Here is a 5,443-nt window from a genome sequence, read left to right as displayed (position 1 = left end):
GGACAGAGAGAGACAGAGCATGAACGGGGGAGGGGCAGAGAGAGAGGGAGACACAGAATCGGAAACAGGCTCCAGGCTCTGAGCCGTCAGCCCAGAGCCTGACGCGGGGCTGGAACTCACGGACCGCGAGATCGTGACCTGGCTGAAGTCGGACGCTTAACTGACTGCGCCACCCAGGCGCCCCCCCTAAACATTTTTTAATGTTTTATATATTTATTTTGAGAGGAGCGGCAGAGTGAGAGAGAGAGAGAGAGAGAGAGAGAGAGAGAGAGATTCCTAAGCAGGCTCCATGCTGTCAGTGCAAAGCCCGACTCAGGGCTCGATCTCGGGAACCAATAGATCATGACCTGAGTTGAAATCAAGAGTCCAATGCTTAACTGACTGAGCCACCCAGGCGTTCCAAGCTCTGTAATTATTTATTGAATGTCAATATTTATTAAATGAATATCAACATATTGTATGTAACTTAAGCTTATTAAATGAATATAAGTATTTTCTACAAGCAGAACAGGTTTAATAGAACAAGGAGTAGATTTTTTTAAATTTTTAAAACTTTTTTTTAAAGTTTATTTATTTTGAGATGGGGCGAGTGGCAGAGAGAGAGAAGGAGAAAGAGAGAGAGAGAATCCCAAGCAGACTCTGTGCTGTGAGCACAGAGCCTGACTCGGGACTCAAACTCACTACAAGGTCATGACCTGAGCTGAAACCAAGAGTCGGATACTTAACTGACTGAGCCACCCAGGTGCCCTGAACCAAAAACCTTTAAAAAAATTGAATCTTGGCTTGTTTTGATAAGTTCAGCCACATTTTGCAATGAGATGCTTCAAAATGAAGATGCAAAACAGAATCTTTAGGTCACTAGAAAGGATATATTAATGCTTGGATAATTAAAATTTTTTGGCAGAATATTTATTCAAGGGAAAGTAATTCTTTTCCTTTTTTATAGCTTTTAAAAAAATGTTTATTTATTTTTGAGACAGCTCAAGCAGGGGAGGGGCAGAGAGAGGGGGACAGAGGATCCAGAACAAGCTCCATGCTGACAGAGGAGAGACCAATGTGGGGCTCGAACTCATGAGCCGTGAGATCATGACCTGAGCTGAAGTTGGCCACTCAACTGACTGAGGCGCTCAGGTGCACCCAAGCAATTCTTTTTCTGACGGTGTGCCTGTGTCTGTGCACACACATTCTAAGTAGTATATGTGTGTATGAATATATATATAATTTTATAAGCATATGTATATTATACAAAGATTATTATATACACGAGTATATTTATAACATGTGTTTGTAAATACGAGAACTCAGGTATTTGTAAATATATATATTTACGCTTAGAGATATATTTTTAGACACACATACAATGAGTATATAGTCTTCCGTGTTTCATAAGTTGAGCTAATACATTTATGATAAGGAGATAAGGATTCACAAACAGAGTCACTTGATTCTTCACAGGCATATTGTACCTCGGCACTTCATAGGGACTGACCTTGCACACAGGAAGAGGAAAACATTTTCCCAAAGCTTTTCAGTCTTGGAAATCCATCTTGAAATAATTATACCAGATGGTTAAAATTCAGAGAGGTATCATTCAGTAAGGAATGTAAACTGTATAATTATTAAAATGAAATAATCAGACGGGGGCCAGCTGGTTCCTAAGATTGTGTCTAACTGGTCTCCATAACTATGTATAAACTTGGGCTTCCTGCTTTTATTACTGTGACTTCAGTAGTTTACTTAAAGATAATGAGGCTTTGAGGAACTGATTTATGCTAACCAAAATCACAGAAAAGACCCGAAGAGCTAGAATATCAATTGCTTTACGTGCAGAGAAATGACCTGCTGCGGAGTAGAGCAGACGCTTACATTGGCTGCTCTCACAACTTCTCACTTAGTAGTTATTCTATCCTGAAGCTAAGTTACTGTGAGAAGATTATCTGGAATATAAGAGCAAAGAAAGATGACCTTAACAGAGAGTGTCGTGGAGGTATAAAAATAATAATGGGTGATATTGATTGGGTGTTACTACTTATATTAAAAGTCTGGCATAGAGAAACCACGCAACGGATATTTATTTGTTCAATGAGTGAATATGGAAAACCTCACAGCAGCTCTGTGAAGTCAATGCTTTCATTTTTTCCACTGGAGAAAACTGAGTCTCGGAAAGATAACTCCTTTTTCCGCAAAATGAATCAACGATCTGCACTTGAACCCAGGTCGCGTTGACCTGGTCCCAGGTCGCGTTGACTTCCTCGTTCATGTTTACGACAGTTTTGTTCTGCTGCTTTCTTGACAATGTATATATTCTTCTCTACCTGCAAATCGACTACAATCCATTCAGTTTTAGGTTCCCATGTATCCTCACTCACTGTAGACCTTGTTATGACATCATCGCCTTCTTACGAGGCCTTGACATGTTTTACAGTTTATTTAGCTTTAATTGAATGTCCTCGAGGATGTTTTTTGCACTCACTGCTATCACCAACAACCTATCTGAAAACCAACTTCTTAGGGTGGGTTATTTAAGTAGCTCATCTTGTCCACATCTCGCTTTGTTTTTTTGAGTGCTGCTTTCAAGAGAAAATTCTAGAGTGGCCTCTGATGTGTATGCCTTGAACGCTTTCTCCTGTTAGCTTAGAGTGTATGTGGCTTTTATAACCTCCGAGTTGGGCTAGGACAATGCCCAACTGAAACAGAGGAGGTGCACATTGGGAGGTGCAGATCCCGTGCCATCCCTGCAATATCTTGCTCTCTTGACTTTTTTTCTTGCCTCCACTTCTTCTTTTTCAATGCATCATCTATCTAGCTAGTTCTGCCTTCTTGCACATTTTCAGAGATATCTTACATTCACCCGGCGATTTTCTCACCAGAAGTGTGTCTGGAGCCTAGGCACTCAGACGTGCAGGACGGCCCCGAATAATGCGTCACAAAATCCTCAGCATTTCTTCCCTCAGATAACTCTAGACACATTTAATCTGGGCAACATGACAGAGCTAGTTATGTCAATTTGTGAGGCAAACAGAGAAGATTACTTGCACTAGGATATGTGGATTCCAGTCCCGGGACTCAACCTCTGTGAACTTGAATATCCTCCCTGGGAAAATGCTGGGATGAAAGCCGGCAGTTGCTTCAGATCTCTTCTAATTTCGAAGCACCATGATGTTCACAATTTCGAGTCGTGTTATTTCTGGCAAGTTTTAAATTACAACACACTTCCCTGTTCATAGGTATTGGTCTTCAATGCGAGTTAGGCACAGAACATGGAAACCTACTGGCAACCCCAAAATAAGTTAGAAAGAATTCTGGAGGGGGCTGTGAACAACAGTGTGAAGGTGCAAGTTAAGAGGTGTATTTGCGACATGAGGAAGAGATGGTTGGACTGGAAGGGAGGCTACTGGACAAAGTAGTTGCCGAAGAGCTAGAATAGATAAGGAACTCTAGATCTAGGAGGAGTTGGGATGGGAAATTGAGGAATTTGAATTTAGGAAGTTGAAGATGGAAAGGATGGTAGGGATCAGTTTGGAATATTAAGCGTGGAGACTAGAGAAAGGAAGGCCATTTGAGATACTACTGCAACCGTTCGAGCACTGTGTGTTCACAGATATCACGGTGGAGAAGGAGATGAAGAGCTGATAGTTTTGAAAAATTGACAGAAAAATGAATATGAACGCCTGATGTATTTTGTCTTAAAGGCCCAAAGACAATGACCAACCCAATAGCAATGATCACCCTCACTACTAGAATATGATTTAAAAAAATTTTTTTTTAACGTTTATTTATTTTTGAGACAGAGAGAGACAGAGCATGAACGGGGGAGGGTCAGAGAGAGGGAGACACAGAATCTGAAACAGGCTCCAGGCTCTGAGCTGTCAGCACAGAGCCGGATGTGGGGCTCGAACTCACGGACCGCGAGATCATGACCTGAGCCGAAGTCGACCGCTTAACCGACTGAGCCACCCAGGCGCCTGTAGAATATGATTTTTTAAATTTAAAAAAATATATCTTTTTTCATTTTAGAGAGAGAGTGAGCATGAGCCAGGGAGAAGGAGAGAGAGAAAATCCCATGCAGGCCTCACACTCAGCGCGGAGCCCAATGTGGGGCTCAGTTCCAGAACCCTGGGCTCATGACCTGAGCTGAAATCAAAAGTTGGACGCTCAACCCATGGAGCCACTCAGGCGCCCCTAGAATATGACGTCTTCAAAGGAGCCAGGACTTCTTAGGGAAATAATTGATTCCAGAGCAGGGGAGGCAAATACACAAGATGATGGGTGAGGTCAAAAGGACGATGGAGCCATTCATAGAGGCTCTCACAAGCAATAAAAGGGAATGATTTTAATATCGCTAAGGATAAAAATTGCATTGAATTGAAACACATCGAATATGCAAAGGACCATGAATTTATTATGATACTAAAAGAAGGAAAATTAATTTTGGAAATTGAAAAAGGGAAAGAAGCATATATTTTGTGGTAGCCCAAGTAATACAGGAAGAAAATTCTCTCCTATGGAAGTATCCAAGCTAATAAATGAAAAAAAAAAAAAAAATTGATTCACTTAGACCATCACCACTCCCTAGCCCCTAGTGAACAGTTGAATCTGGGGACTGAAGAGAAATGGTTCCTGACCTCCTAAAAGATGAGCAGTTTTGCATTATGATCCTCGGTCTCTGAAATAGTTTTTCTAAAACAGATCTTAATGTGACCAAGGTTATAATTTACAAGAATGGTTCTTTTTTAAAAGAATTTTTAAATGTTTATTTATTTTTGAGAGAGAGAAAGAGAGAGAGAGCAAGGGAAGGGCAGAGAGAGAGGGAGACAGAATCCCAAGTAGGCTCCATCCCGCCAGCACAGAGCCCGATGGGGGCTCGAACCCAGGAAGCGCGAGGTCATGACCTGAGCCGGAAACAAGAGTCGGATGCTTAACCGACTGAGCCACCCACACGCCCCCACAAGAATGGTTCTTGGCAGGGAGGGGGCACAGTTTTTCCCTTAAGGGGGTATTTGACAACATCTGGAGACTTGGTAACTGTCACCACTTCGGGCATGTGTTTTACTGACATCTGGTGGGTAAAGACCAGGGATGCTGCAAAAACATATAAAGCCCAGGCTTATCTGGGCAAAATTATCTGGCAAATAGAATGTCAGTCGTGTTGGGGTTAAGAATTCCTGACTTACGGGACATGAGAAGGGGAGAGGAACATGTTAAATAATACTACTAAATATGATCGGCAAAAATCTCATTGGTATGAAACTACAAGCAAAAGACAGTTTCTCTGGCACAAAAACAGACACATAGACCAATGGAATAGAATAGAAACCCCAGAACTAGACCCACAAACGTATGGCCAACTCATCTTTGACAAAGCAGGAAAGAACATCCAATGGAAAAAAGACAGTCTCTTTAACAAATGGTGCTGGGAGAACTGGACAGCAACATGCAGAAG

This window comes from Herpailurus yagouaroundi, unplaced genomic scaffold (assembly GCF_014898765.1).
Source record: "Herpailurus yagouaroundi ecotype Mexico unplaced genomic scaffold, PumYag 211, whole genome shotgun sequence".
Lineage (NCBI taxonomy): Eukaryota > Metazoa > Chordata > Mammalia > Carnivora > Felidae > Herpailurus > Herpailurus yagouaroundi.
This window is presented reverse-complemented; position numbering follows the sequence as displayed.